Source organism: Stylophora pistillata, chromosome 11 (genome assembly GCF_964205215.1).
Source record: "Stylophora pistillata chromosome 11, jaStyPist1.2, whole genome shotgun sequence".
In the NCBI taxonomy this organism is placed as follows: domain Eukaryota; kingdom Metazoa; phylum Cnidaria; class Anthozoa; order Scleractinia; family Pocilloporidae; genus Stylophora; species Stylophora pistillata.
In genome coordinates this window covers 15,062,543-15,078,557 of record NC_142529.1, presented here as the reverse complement: position 1 = coordinate 15,078,557, position 16,015 = coordinate 15,062,543, and the positions used below count along the sequence as shown (strand labels likewise).

The 16,015-nt window shown below is 38.6% G+C and overlaps 1 pseudogene across 1 annotated transcript; it reads left to right on the top strand.

The window, feature by feature from the left end:
- The first annotated feature begins 824 nt into the window (after nucleotides 1-824).
- Nucleotides 825-15,182, top strand: LOC148720225 (coadhesin-like; annotated as a pseudogene). Its single transcript, XR_015992939.1, has 14 exons — nucleotides 825-955; nucleotides 3,118-3,186; nucleotides 3,698-3,715; nucleotides 3,961-4,403; nucleotides 4,740-4,899; nucleotides 5,607-5,707; nucleotides 6,571-6,604; nucleotides 7,254-7,427; nucleotides 7,575-7,748; nucleotides 8,515-8,689; nucleotides 12,204-12,377; nucleotides 13,611-14,047; nucleotides 14,515-14,668; nucleotides 15,045-15,182. The product of XR_015992939.1 is annotated as a coadhesin-like (transcript).
- Nucleotides 15,183-16,015: the final 833 nt, after the last annotated feature.

Below are 16,015 nucleotides of genomic sequence, written 5' to 3'. Positions count from 1 at the left end.
CTCGTGGCGCTTTACAATACTATAAAGAGAAGAAGAGATACGTCGGTCACAGCCATCCCCAGACAGCTAACGAAGAAATGGCAAACGACTTCCACTCACTAATCATAGTTAGCTCCCTCTATTAACTATGGACTAATGAATGACTTGTACCCCTAAACTGAAATTTGAGTTCAAGAAACCCACAATATCACTAGACTTCCTCTCCCTAATACCCAAAAATTCTTACATTAAATCCCCCGAGCATATATGTTGTCCGCTTAGTAACAATTTCCCTGCCTCAGACCATAATTAATAGAGGAAGTAATCTCCTTTACTAACTATGCTCAGGCGTTCAATTTTTGTCCAGTGAGTGCCATGTAGGATTCGACGCAAGCATGATACGAATTCTCCCAATATAATAAGAACAATAGCTAGATGTGCAACTCAATTGTGGATGACTTTACTGTTGATGTGCATGATAGCTGACAAAACACATGAGCGAATCGTTTGATGGAGAATACAAGGAGCATTGTGTCAATTTACAGGTCTGAAACGTTATGTTAAACAGCATGATACGATGACTAATTTTGACAGTGATCACCGTTGCCACCCTTCCTACCTAATGTTGCAGATAGGGGAGTGCTCTCTTGTTATTTTTCAAATTTCTTGAGGGATAAACACTTCTCTTAATAGTCTCCCGAGTTAATTAACTGAGCTGTTTTTTAGTCTGGTGATCAAGTACCCGCAGGGAGACTTCTTAGCAAATCACCGAATCGTTATCGACCCCGACTGCGAGTTTGTCGAGTTCTGAGGGGATGTCATGATCATGGCGCAACCTATCATGTTGCGAACAATAGGAATAGATAATAAAAATTCAATTTTAGGTACTAGGAGACACATCTGCAAAGATTGTTGTGGGAACTCATCTTTACCGTCATTTGCTTGAAGTCGAAATCAGTTTATTCCACCTTGAAAGGTAAGTTTCATGCTCTTTCACTAATAGTTTGCTCCGGACTAATTCCAATATATCAACTTTGCCTTTTCGCTTCAGTCGGCATAAAGAAGTCGACAACGAGGTTTTGCCGCACGTTACCGTCGCTAAACGGAAGTTCAATTGAGGAAACAATCAAGCGGTTCTTCAGTTTTGCTTACGCCCAGCCAGTTACGGGGCTCTTTTCTGTTGTCTTCAGTCTGAGAATACTAATTTTATCCAAAAGGGAGATCTATTCCATTCTGTGGACGGAAGTTCTTAAAAGAAACTTAACACAAATAGCTCTTTAGAAGTTCACTTCTTCAGTCGGGTATTTCGCATAAATTTAAATCCGTCAACTTCCAGAAACTAAGCTAAATTATCCGTTTCAGAAGCACACCTTTAATGGCGCCATGAGGACATTATCGGTAGTAAATATGTCTTTAAACTACTACTTCGAAAAAAGATTTCAAAAGTGCGTTTGCTTTCATTCTTTTGTACCAGTACCTCTTTGAAGTTTCCATTATCCGAGAAATAGTGTTCCAGCCCAATAAACAATTGCAAGTACATTAGCATATGGACGTAACTGTTGGTGGGTGCTGTCGAAAATTGTCCTTGTTACGTGACTTTTAATTTAAGGGTAAAAACTCCACTCCATGGTGCAGTGTGCTCTACGATGTAACAAGGGTTAGAAAAGTTTGATTTTACTATGATGAGATGGAAACAGCTTTCAGATAACTGGTTTAATGCTAAGTCCTTAACCAGCGTAAATTAAAGTTGATAAAAAGACGTAAATGTAATCTCATCTCAGATCTAAAAAACCTGGATGGTCATACTTATTAAAAACTGCACAAAAAACGTAATCTTCTTACTGATTATCATTCAATGATACGTGTAAGGAACATGGTCAACATTCTCATTTACAAGGAGGTCTAAGGCATTTAAGCTAGATAGAAGGGTGTTTGTAAGAAGCTGTCTCGTTGTTATGTTAGCCTCGCATCAAAACGAATCGTGATCAAAATTTGCTGAGAAGCGATTGATCATCCAGTTTCTTGAAAATATGTGTATTTTTGAGCAAGCAAACGAAAGAGTGTGATAGTATTGATCGAACAAGGAATTGGAGCTAAAGGATAATGGGGCCATGTAGAACCACCCAGAAATGCTGCCCTATAAAAATGCAAAAACACCCTTGCGTACTCTTTAATTTCTTTGTGATCAACGACCCGAGAGGAGATTTCAATTTGTGGGAAAATCACCGAGCCGTGATACACACACTCCAGCTGCGAAGAACATTTAATAAACCTTCAAAAGCGTTCCCAACATTTTCGCGACCTGTTACAGCCCACGGCGAATAGGAAACGATGGTAAAGATACGTATTAAGTAAAAAAAAAAATGCAAAAAAATCGGAGTACAGTCCTTCACTTCAGAAGCCCACCTGGTTGGCATGACGTTTCAGGGATGTACATGAGTGGTTCGAATCCGTGGCCTTTAAGTCACCCGTTTCCTATATTTTAACAATCTTCATAACAATTGACAGTTTCGAATTTAGAAATATGCCCTTTTGGTCATTAGTGTTGCTATGAGGAAAATAGTAACAAAAAATGAGTCGCTTCTTAAGTATTCATTAAAAACCTGTTGTTCAAGAATAAATCATCGTATTTATGACAGAATAAGTTAGATCGCGTGATGGATAATTCGACGATATTTTCTCATATTAATCGCTTAGGATTTAATGCTAAAAACATCACATCTTCGGTGTAGTCGTCAGTAAAAGGTGACCAGGTTGTTTAATGTCAAGTGATGATATTATGGCAAAGAACTTGGAGAAGATGAGCATTTTGTAAGGGACCGTTTTGTAGTTTGGAGTTTAACTGGCATGACGTAAGGTCATCACAAAATCCAACCGATATAATCATATTCTAAGTCACTCAACAAAGCTTTTCATTCCGGCGAACATCACACCTGGTGAGTTGTGTCTGAAAAGCCAACAAACAAAGTGACCAGCGTTTTGATGTAGCAGAATCAATTTCAATGAAGGGGCCGAGGGCTCCCTAATATGGGTGATATTTGCAATAGTAATTTTGTGCATCATGCATGGAATCTAATCATAAATGAAAGCATGCACATGCCACACTTTGAATTAATGTTCACTGCTATTGTCTTCCAGAATTCGAGCAATTGTTGACAATGGAAACTTTTTGGGTCTGTATCATCTTAACTTTGGCCCTGTCTTCAGGTAGGAAGCATTTTATGCATAAATTTTTTACAGAGGAATCATCTACAAAGGAACTCCGCTAACTCAAACTCCCAATGGAAAGGAATATGATTCGAGCTAGCAGGGTTCGAGTTATCATAAGAGATTATAATTGTTTTAACCGGCATCTTATTAGGGAGATCAAACAACCCGATCAAACGTTCTTTTCAGTCACTGATACATGGTCATTATCTATATTATAATCATCACCATCACTATTCATAACTATACGGGTTTTTAAAAGACCTGTAGGGTTGTTTCCACAATGTCACATTGCCTTGGGTTGGTCACCAGTCAAACTATCCTTTAACGCTTTGTCTGCGCTCTAACATCTATGTTATAATTCTAGTTGTTCTAAAAAATATTTCTTTTTTAGTTGCCCTCGAGATCTTTAGGACCACATCATTTAGGACGCTACCAGCATCAAAATTTTATTTTATATTGTTTTTGGGTATTATAATGAAAAGTATTTCATTTCTTTTTTTATTCCCAGATTTATCTCAGGCAGAAGGTTTGTTATTTTGCATTTTTCTCATGAATATCAGACCCAATTATACGCAACAGATATCTAAGAGTGTATCGGCTCAGTACAATTATGTCGTGCGCTATCTTAAAGGCCAACTTTAATCTGTGCTGTAACCATGCGCAACATACGAGACACGAAGTTTTTCCTCAGGCTGCGTAACTTTTTTTGCACTTCGACTCACAAAAGGATAATAATTAATAATTAATAATTAATCATGTTACTACCGGTAGGTGGCTGTCACGATCAAATAATGGATATCGCAATTCTGGCTGACGTATCACTAAGTATGAACTCGAGGCAACGCAGTGATAAGATAAAACTCATCGATGAGCTGGTGGAAAAGAAAGGTGTTTCCCCGTCAGGAAATCATTTCGCTCTAATAACCTTTGCAAAGGAAGACATTATCGAAAGCAATTTCAACGATGAGTCATACCACGAAGAAGAAAAATTAAAGCACTTTGTTCAGAAGACAGTCAGCGTGAGACCTAAGGCCTGGGGAACACGAACAGACCTTGCCATGGATCTTGCCGCCAGGGAGTTGTTTACCAAACAAGGAGGAGACAGGCCAGATGCTAAGAACTTCATAATCATGTTTACAGATGGGAAACCTTATAAGTCAAAGAGGGATAAACGACCTGAGATTCCGTTTGAGGATTCCATTGAAGTGTTGGAGGTAAAAAAACAAACAGACCAGTTTAACTGAAAGGATTCCGTTTTCGCTCTTCGTTTTGTTTGAGGGCAAGTTTCTACGCTTTGCTGTAGAAAATACCATACCAAACAATGAATACAGACCAACTTGAATGATATTTCGTCTATCGTTTTATGGAAATTGGCACGACAAAAATTATACCAGAGAAACTTTGAATTCTCTCTTCCGAATTTGATTTTCGAAGAAGTATCGCGAAAACTTCAGAACGTTCCAAAATTTGAACACGTGCGTTAAGCTGATATTAGAGTGGTACTTGCAGCTCAGAACCTTGTTAAAATCAGAATCACTGTCTTTCAACAGAGAAAAAATGTGAGCATAATTGTTGTCGGAGTCGGTAAAAACGTACGTAAAGAAAAAGGAACAATGTCCAAGATTGCTGGCAAGAAGGGAAAAGTCCTTCTGTATCCTAATTTTGATGACCTCCCCGGACATTTGGACGACATCGTGAAAGCTACATGTGGTAAGCTGTCCTTGTCAAATTGCTTTATCTTTCAGTGTGTTTAGAATAGTCATTTTGACCTTGTATGGTAAACACATTTTCTTTAAATCGGCCGGTAGTGTTAAGAGTCTGTTAACTAGAACCGTTCGGCGTAGCTGTTAGCGATTGGTAAGTAAACATTAAAGGGGCTTACTGAGCCTTAAAATAAAATAAAATTACCAGGGGCCACCTTAAGTGCGGAGCAGTCGACTGCAAACAATCAGAAAATCGTACAGAGCTAACAATAGAACACCTGGAAAAAATTGCACCAAGCTATATTCATTTTACGTTTGTTGGAATTCTTTTTGACGGATTTTTAGGAGATAAATTCATAGATTTGGTTTGTAGATAGGTTTCTAGCTACATGGCCGTCTTCGTTTCATTTCTGAGTACACCTTCAATAAAAGGAGCATCCTTTGTCACCGTGGAAGACGTTATTATCGTTATCATTATTATTAATACAACTGTGATAATCTAATAGGTACTGTAAAGTGATAATTACCCACATTAATTGATCGTTTATTCCTTGCAGAAGAAATACCTGCAAAATACCTATTTTTGGATCTTAGTAAACTTTCTTCAGAATTTGTGAAGAACCATCCCGAAGATTTCAACTTGCACACGAACCTCATATAAGAGCCTTGCATTTTGTGACTTGGATACAGTTTCATTCTCTTGTTTTTAAACAGAGGAAAGGTGTGAGCATAATTGTCGTTGGAGTAGGAAAAAAGGTTTTCAAAGAAAAGAAGACAATGTCAGAGATTGCAGGAAAGAATGGAAAAGTGCTTCTGTATCCTGATTTTGACGACCTCTCTGGACATTTGGACGATATTCTAGAAGCTACCTGTGGTGAGCTCAGAAAGATCTTCTCAATTTATGTTGGAAATAACAGTTACTTGAAACATCATTGGGTTTTAAAACATAAACTGGCGCCTCTGCATTTAAGAGGAAGATGATGATTTACAAAAGGAAATAATTGAATTTGAGAAAGCTTATTCGTTCACTGAAAATACATACGTAAGTAATCTGGTAAGTACCATTACACCACAGACGGAATTAGTACGTTGTTGCCTACAAGCTGAAGACGTTCATTAGCTCATTAAAAACAGAAAACTGCTAGGTAAGGGGAGTAACAAATAGAATTGGTGGTGACGTGCAAAGGAAATGGTGTCGATCTTATTTCTGAGTGCATCCTCTGTGTATGTCTCAAGTATAAATGATTGAAACGGACCAGCCAGGCTAGTGAATGAAGGGGTGGTTTTGAGATGTTATGAGTAACGATGAGTCAGTGAAAGCACATTGGTGTTTACAACAGCGTTTAGTCAAAACATTTAATATGCCCTTACAGCTTCCTAATGCACCAGTCAATGTAAACCCCCGCACCCCCCCCCCCCCCCGGCCGGGACATAGCGGGAAATTTGACAAGCGCTCACTTCTAAAGTTGCAAAATGCCAAGCACCCCAAGGTCAGGTTTTTCCTCTAATTGAAGCTAACGACCCCGCTCACATCCCCCGCTCTTGTTGAGTGGAAGACACAGGCTAATGTAAAGGGTTTAAACTTTATTTGTCAAGTAACACACGTAACCGCATACAATGCTTTTCAAATAGTATAAAATGTTTGTGGTGTATTTATAGTCTACTGTTAACATTTAAGAGAAATGTTAAATTCTACATGCTAGTAGAAGAGGGTTAAGTGTTAGTAAAAGCAGTTCAAAAATGTATTTCAAAATTTGAACAAACACAGTTTTATAGAATGGGTTTAAAGAACGCATTGAACTTTCCTATTCCACCTTCTTGTTTCCAAAGAAGACCTACTCCTGGTCAACCCTCAGTTGGCACTCATCGCAATACCATTGTCCTGTAGGTTAGGGTTAGGGTTAGGAGGTTACGAGTAAAAACTGTGACAAAATATTTTTGTTCACAAAACGAAAAATACCTTTTGGAGAAAAACCTTTTGTTCACAAAACATTTATGTGTTCTTAGAATTATACAAAGAACTTAAGGACAGAGGGCATACTCAGCCAAAGATATAAGGTGATTAAGATAAAACGACTATTACCTTCTTTTCATGGCCAAAAGCCGCCATCTTGCCGGACTAGCGATCCTGACCCAGTCCACTTCGGTGGAAAATACCCCGGTCCACTCCCCCGCTGTTCTTGGATGACGTGCAAAAGAGGTCAAAGTCCCTGATACCTGCGGCCCTTTCGCTTGTCAAATAACGGAAAATTCCCCGCAAATGCCCCGCTATGTCCCGGCTGGGAGGGGGGGTGCGGGGACTTACATTGACTGGTGCATAATCAAGTAAAAGTCATGCTTTCATTTTTTCTCTCTTGAAAGCAATTGATGGTGGATACACTGAGTGGTCTGAATCTACATGTAGCGTGTCGTGCGGCGGAGGAGAAAAGTCTCTGACAAGAACCTGCACCAATCCGCCGCCATCTAACCGTGGAAAGGACTGCGGTGAACTAGGACCAGCTGAAAAGACCGTTTCCTGCAACGAAGCAGAATGCCGTGAGTATTTTATTGTCACTTTGCGTCTCCTATGGTTAAAGTGGTGTGATTAAATGTAAAGAAGTTTTTGTTCTCCGGTCATATGCTGTAACTTATGGAAAGAAGCACAAGTGGACTCGCAGCTTTTGTCTTTTTGTGTTTGCTTAGCGATTGATGGTGGTTACACTGAGTGGTCTGAGTCTGAGTGCAGTGTGACATGTGGAGAAGGGACAAAAATACTGACAAGAACCTGCACCAATCCTCCGCCATCTAACGGTGGAAAGAACTGTAGTGAGCTGGGACCAGCTGTAAAGAAAGTTTCGTGCAACGAAGCAAAATGCCGTATGTATTTTTACAGCTGCTCTCTTTTTCCCGAATAACGAGCCCAAAAATTGCTCATCTATATAATCACAATTCTGTTAAAAGGCACCTCGTCCTCGCTCCGTCTCAACATTTTAAAAAACCTGGCAATAAACATAATTTTTGTCCAGGAAACTGCCTGAGTTTAACAAGTTACCACCGGGATGTACGAAAGCGATCCCCATAATAATAAACCCTACTTATGAAGTAGTGGAAATAAGGCCTGAAAAAGATTCAGGCCCGTACGGGATTTGAAGCCATAACCTTTGCGATACCGGCGCAGTACTCTGCCAACTGAGCTAACAAGCCACCGGGAGTTTGCAATTGATAAGTTGTATAGTACCTGAGGTTGGTCTGCCAATTTGCTGGTAACAGAGGGGACTTTGTGATGAACAGTACAAATTAAATTGAAGGAAAGTACGAAAACGACACCGTGAAAGATGTATAATAAAAAAGCATTATGAAATTTAATACAAAAGAGTGGCAAATTATAGCCAGATAATAAAGTAAAGAAAAAGATCAATTTCAGTGAGAAACCTTACGTTCATCTCCCTTCGATTCTTTTTTACCTGACTGCCTAGTCGTCCATCCAAGAATTCTTTTGCCTAGATGTAATCTAATCTTTCCTAAGGCTAATAGCAATTAGTTCAAATGCAAACGATGTTTTTTAGTTTGAACTTAACCAGTTATCACAGTGACTTGAAAAAACAAGCATACGAGAAGTTCCTTTTTTTGTGTGTGTGTATAGCGATTGATGATGGATACACTGAGTGGTCTGAGTCTGAGTGCAGTGTGACATGTGGAGAAGGGAAAAAAAATACTGACAAGAACTTGCACCAATCCCTCACCATCTCACGGTGGAAAGGACTGCAGTGAGCTGGGACCAGCTGTAAAACCAGTTGCATGCAATGAAGGAATATGTCGTGAGTATTAGTATTTAAATTATCGTAAGACTCGCTGACGCAGTTTCGGTGAAAGACATGATTATTTTTCTTTTACTTAATTATTTTCAGGGCGAACCAATTAAGATGTTATAACTTTAGCAAAAGATCACAACTTAAGAGCGTGTCCACGAGAAAACCGGGCAGAACCGGGGAGGCGCGATAAACCTCAAATCACCGATTTGGCTCAAATTGGCACAAATGCTAAGTATCATGAGTTAATAACTGTGTGAAAATAACAGGTCAACATATTTAATTCCCCGGGAGATATATGGTCCCCCTGGGAAAATCCCCATTTCCCGGCTGCTACGGGAAACTGAAAATCCGTCTGCGAATCCAAACAACTGGGTTGTATTTTATATCTATCAGACTTCTAGAAAATTGAATCGTTTTAACTTTTTCATTCCATTTCTTCTCTTACCTCTCGCTTAAGTAAAGACGACTTTTTCTGGTTTGGACAAAGTCCAAACATAAGGGTATTTTAAGGCCCAATACCTCCGATGAGCAACCACTTCTGATCATTATTCCTATATGGGCAGTGAAAGCCTTCGCTGGACTTCCAAAATCAATTTAAAAAATTTTGGGCAATATAATTCATAACCCGTGCTGACGTGAAATTTACATTTATTTCCCGCTTTTGAGTCTTTATCGTCAAAATTCCGTACACCACATCTTTGTTTTATTAACTTAAATAACTTGAAATTTACCAGAAGCTTCCCAGAGAGAATCGTTTAAACATGAACGAGGAGAGAATGTTTGAATAACGCAAGTTGAGCCATTTTTGAGAACTTTTTTTGCAGCCATATTTGGATTATTCTCGAGGAAACGCAGCAGTTGATGATGAACATCAAGGGCGCATATAGTCGGCATTTCTGACAAAAGAAAGCTAGGAAGAAACTTGATAGTGCATACATGTCTCTGTGGTGCCTCGGTTGCAAATTTTTGCTTACTGTAATCTTTCTTGTAGTAACTTGCTATGTTTGCCCCCTGGCGACCTCAGAGACGTTTGCGAAAACACGAGGATCCACGAAATGTGAAAGAGAAGATTCTAGTTGCCTTTCCCATCACTTTATTCCTGGGATGTTTGCAAATGCACGAGAGTTGGTGTCGCAAAATCCTGCTCTCCTGTATTCACGTTAACCTGACAATATAGCTGAGTCTGACACTCCGACAATCTTGAAATGCATGCTGACGTTCATGGTACACAGTTTCTCTTATCAATTGCTTTTCCAACGGTGCATTTTAATATGTTCGGATTTAAAAGGAGTTCAGGGAAACATAGTGTCCGGCCTACTTGAGTCACTAAGAAAAGTAGAAGCGTCTGCACACGAAGGAGGTTTTCTTCCGGATTTTGATGATAATATTAGTGGATTGTCGGTTATTATTTGTAACCTTTAAGAGCGGCTATTACACTTCTGTCTGATACTTACTACGAAATCGATTGTTAACCCCCCCCCCCTTTCCTCGCCCCACCTTTCAGTAATAATCTGCACTCTTACAATTGACCAGTTTCTAAGGCACATCTCGACGAAGAGCCAGATATTACAATAGACGGCTACAAGAGATTACATATCATATGTATGCAGTAAACCTTAGATAAATTATATGTAAGTGATTTCTATATGCATTTCAGGTTTTTAACCATTTTCTTTTTCCTTGTGCTGAGAGGAGACCAGTATATCACGGGCTTAATTGTTTTTCGGTGAACCAGCAACTATCTCAAGCCTAAAAAATAAAAAAGTCAAATATTTTGTCAGCCGTTAATCTTTGTTACATTTTTAATAATATACACGAAAAAGTTACCCAGGTAGTTAAGATGAATGCAGTTTTCAGGTAATTCAGTGCAGAGGAGAGTTAATTCAGAGCAGAAAAGGGTTAATTCAGTGCAACGAAGGTAACAAACCAGACATTCTGATTGGTCAGAATGATTGGTCAATGTCAAGGTCAATGTCACTTGCACGGTTTCAATGAATTATTTTTGCGCGTGAGGCGCGCAAAAATAATTTCTGTATAGTTATGAGAAGCTAACACGTATTTTTTCATGTATATTATTAATACATAATCACATGATTTCGAGTGCAATTTGGAATAAATAAGCGCAAGTAGATTTTTTCAAAGACCAACAAAATTGCATGAGCCCGTAGTTAACCCCATGTCAGTTTTTTGACCATTTTCTTTTCTTTCCCTGTGCTGATAGGAGACCAGTATATGACCGGCTTATTTGCTTTTTGGTGAACCAGCAACTATCTCAGGCTTAAAAAATAACGAGTTAAATATTTTGTTAGCCGTTAATCTTTGTTACATTTTAAACTTTGTAGACTAGAAACACAACATGCCAAATGAATGTGAGCTGACCGCTGGACAAAACTGCAGGCGCGATCTGATCGAAGATGGCGGATTGTCCTTTTGAGTAACTTCAGCTTTTAGGGCATCAAATTATCTTTTTGCCACCAACACCTGTCACATAATACGATAAGTGTCACGCCGTAAAAGACCAATCATTTTGGTGGATCTTTCCGAGAGCTCTGTCTGCGTTTAATATTTCAACAAGGCAACGAAGCAAGTCGAATCTGGTACATTGTTAACAAATGATATCAAGTCAAAAGTTGCAACTGAGGCACCACAGAGACATGTATGTACTATCAAGTTTCTTGCTAGATTTCTTGTCAGAAATGTCGACTATATGCGCCCTTGATGTTCATCATCAACTGCTGCGTTTCCTCGAGAATAATCAAAATATGGCTGCGAAAAAAGTTCTCCAAAATGGCTCAACTTGCGCTATTCAAACATTCTCTCCTCGTTCATGTTTAAACGATACTCTCTGGGAAATTTCTTGAAAATTTCAAGTTATTTCAAGTTAATAAAACAAAGATGTGGTGTATGGAATTTTGACGATAAAGACTAAAAAGCGGGAAATAAATGTAAATTTCACGTCACCACGAGCTACGAAATAAATTGCTCAAAAATTTTATTATTAACTTTGGAATTCCAGTGATGGCTTTCACTGCCCATATGGGAATAATGATCAGAAGTGGTTGCTCATCGGAGGTATTGGGCCTTAAAATACCCTTATTTTTGGACTTTGTCAAAACCAGAAAAAGTCGTCTTTACTTAAGCGAGAGGTAAGAGAAGAAATGAAATGAAAAAGTTAAAAAAAATTCAATTTTTTAGACATCTGATAGATATAAAATACAACCCAGTTGTTTGGATTGGCAGACGGATTTTCAGTTTGTCGTAGCAGCGATGCAAAGTTAACTAATTAATTATGCACAAATTATGCAGGAAATAGGGGTTTTCCCAGGGGGACCCAATTTCTCCCAGGGAATTAAATATGTTGACCTATTAATTTCACGCAGTTGTTAACTCATGATACTTAGCATTTGTGCCAAGTTTGAGTCAAATCGGCGATTTGAGGTTTATCGCCCCCTGCCCGGTTTTTTTATGGACACGCTCTTAACTAACAACTTTCGATTCGAATGACCTTTTTTTTATGTAGCAACTAATGGTGGTTACACTGAGTGGTCTGAGTCTGAATGCAGTGTGACATGTGGAGAAGGGACAAAAATACTGACAAGGACCTGCACCAATCCTCCGCCATCTCAAGGTGGAAAAGACTGCAGTGAGTTGGGACCAGCTCAAAAAACAGTTCTTTGCAATGAAGGAATATGTCGTGAGTATTTAAATCATCGTAAGACTCGCTGACGCTGTTTCGGTGAAGACAAAATTATTATTTTTCTAATTTAAAATTAACTCGAACTACTTGCAGAATAGGACATCAGGTCTCGAGTATCACATTCAACGCACGTATAGAAACTGTAAAAATAAAAGAACAATGCTTTAAGAATCTTGAAGAGGCTCGAAGGCTCGAAGAGCGAAATGTATTTCAAGATTCTTAAAGTGCCCACAATGTCCAAAAATATTTTTCACTCATCTAAATCTACATTTCCCCAAATGAACTTCTGCGAAAAAAATTTTCGATTTGGATAAAACGCAGTTTTTCTAATTTATTAAAGACATTCAAATTTGCCGCATTTTGGCCCACCATTCGCACCAGTCTTCCTCGGTTTAAAGTGAGTCGTGATGTGGGTTCAGGAACACGTGATTTTGGGTTGTTACTTCTCTGACTTGAAAACAAGTGGGAATTGGCTTCAGAGTGGTCACAATATCGTAAGCTCACAATATCGTAAACGACCCTCACTCGATCAGTGTATTTATATGCACTTTAAGGTCAAGTGAGGTTCTTGAGCCTACGTCACAGACATCAGTCACGTGGTCATTTTGAGCAAGTTATTCTTGTGATCAGCGGCCAGGGTCGACTACAAGAAAATAGAATTTTGAACTATGTAAAAATTCGTAAAAAAATCGCGTTCAGTTGGCGAAATGTAGAATTAGATGAGCGAAAAACGATTTTTGACATTATGGGCACTTTAGAGCATTGTTATTTTATTTTTACAGTTTCCATACGTGCGTCGAATGAGATACGCGAGACGTGATGTCTTATTCTGCAAGTAGTTCAAGTTATTCAAACGCATACCTAGCCTCGGCAACTACTATTTCTTTAAGATACTTTAAATTTATTTTCAGGGTTTATCAGGGAGATACCAAACTCTGCTCGATCTCTTTTACATCTCTCTCTATTTCATTACCGCGCTTCAAACTTACCACCTTCTGGTTTGATTTGCAAAACACCACAAGAAATAATACATACATCGATGCAATCAGTTTCCTTGGACCGATAATTTGGTAATGGTAGATCGAAAGACGAAGTACGGTTAGAAATAAAAACATAACTCTTGCCAAGCTTCTCGGACAAGGTGCGTGAATGGAGCATAGTTCAACAATAGATAGAGAGTTGAATGAATCATTGCAACTTAATCATCACCAATAAGTTACTTTTCCACAGGTCCTCCATGTACAGCTGGACTTGACATTGGCATTGTACTCGACAAATCCAAGAGTGTCGGAAAATCTAATCTGGAAAAAGTTATCGTCTTCTTGTGTGACCTCGTGGAGAAATTTAACCCGGCAACCGAAGAAGATCACTTCGGTCTCATCACTTTTAACAAGAATGCGGACCTGGCGTTTTCCTTCGCGAATTCAAAATACCATGACAAGGAAGCTCTCTTAGAGAGAATAGCCGATGAGCCTGTAAAACGTCATTTGCAAACTCGCACCGATCTGGCTTTAAAAATGGCGTTAGACGAGCTGTTTACCGAGGGAGGGGGAGACAGACCAGACAAACCGAATGTCATGATTGTGTTTACAGATGGAAAGCCAACACATCCCGGCAAAAGCTTCAATTTCGAGGCATTTGCTGCGAGAATAGAAAACGAATTTAAAGTGAGTCACTATTTACCGGTAACTGTCAGTCATAATGAATTACAGTTTTCTATTGTTCCCATGCAAGTTCCGTTGACAGGCTACTTTCATTTTTCCTTTTTACATTTTAATTTTATTTTTTGTAACACCAATTAGCGTACTGCCAATTTACAATGGTGGTACCGACTTGTGTCACTATGCAACTCGCATATGTAGACATTGTCACTGTGTTTGAAAAATTGTTATGATATCCGTTTAGAATTAATTTAAATCAGTTTTTCAGCTAATAGTATATTCGCCCCAATGATCCTAATTTGGTAAGTTAGATTTTTAAATTAAATTTTTTAAATTTAGTAAGTTTGGTAAGTTTGGTTCGTTTATTTCTTTCTTAATATTCCTTGCCCCCCCCATTCAAGTCAGAGCGTAGATACTTCAATTCTCCTATATCAGCTGTCTCCTTCTATTACCTCTATTTCTGCCAACAACAGAAAAAGAACGTTAGTACCGTGGCTGTGGGAATTGGCAAGATGGTAGAAATAGAAACCCTGAAACAGATCGCTGGTGGAGGTAACGTGGTACAGGTGGAGGACTTCGACAAACTTAAAGAGAAGATTGAAGAAATCAAAGCAAAAGCTTGTTCTGGTAAGGTGACATGTAAAACACAAAAATATAACTCCGTTATAGACATTAATGGTTTCGAGTAAGTTAATTTTCCAGAAAATCAAAAAGCTTTTTTAACACTCGATTTAAAATACTTCATTCACCAATATTACATTAAAACTCTACTTTACGTTTTCCTAAATATTATTTTAGATTACTTCAGCTGGATGATAAAATCGCCTTCTTTCATCAAATGCTTGCTGTATAATTTACTATAGGAAGTAACATGGGAATCTCTCGTGAGAGTTTAAGCATTGTTCTAACATTATGGCAGAGTTGGTGCAAAACGAAAAGGGAACGTTTAGTGAATGATATTGAGAAAATATATGAATTGATGAAATTTTTTTTCAATTTCCAGAATGAAAATGCCCCATAGCATTTACCATGTCGGAGTCATTTTTTTCCTTTTTACAACCAGTGGAGTATCGGGACTGATTGTATTTGCAAACTGTAGTTAGTGACAATAAATATAAATAAAAAGGAATGTCTCTGAGTGCACTGGTTTACGGTATTTATTAGCGATTAATGATTGGAATTCGTGCGATTTCACCAGTGGCTATGAGACCACACCATGGTTCACCTGTTCCATCTGGGAACTACAACCTTAAAAGGTTGGATTTCAATTGATTAAGGGCTAAAACCCTGAAAAAATCATATTGCAATTGGTACCATCTCATAGGAAAGGTCCCTTGCACAAATGCTTTCCCATCCCCATTCGAAAAGAAAAAAACAGGTGAAAGGGCCAAAATTTTCCAATTGAATCATGAATCATGGCAACAGAATTAACGCTGATAAATGGACAATGAAAAAACAAAAACATTAACTTCATCAAATAACGATGACCAGGAAATATTTCAGCTGAAATTCAAGATTCAAAGTAATTGTTAAAGGTTCCCAGGGGAATTCTATAGATCGGATAATATGATACATCATAGGATTTCCGAGAGAACGGAACGGAACATTCTGGCCATTGCAAAGCCGAATTAGCGTAAGCGACGGCTGAATTTGCTTTGGCTCTTTCTTCCGTGTTGTGTTAAACTAGTCAATGCCGTGTATAACGGAATCATTTGCTCTCGCTGAAATTAAAAAATCTAAGAATTTGAAACAGTCGCCGAGATAGGCACTGATTACCAGTACTGTTTGGAAAACCAGGCCTCATGGGCCGGGAGGTCAGCTTGCTTTGACCCTCGTTTGTGGCAAACTAGTACATGAACCATCTTTATTAATCATTTCTGAAGATCGAAGTTCAAATTAGGCCTATTGCTACACGAGGAATAAGAAAAATACGCTGCCTATTGCTTACATGCAAAGCAATGGTCCAGTGATCAC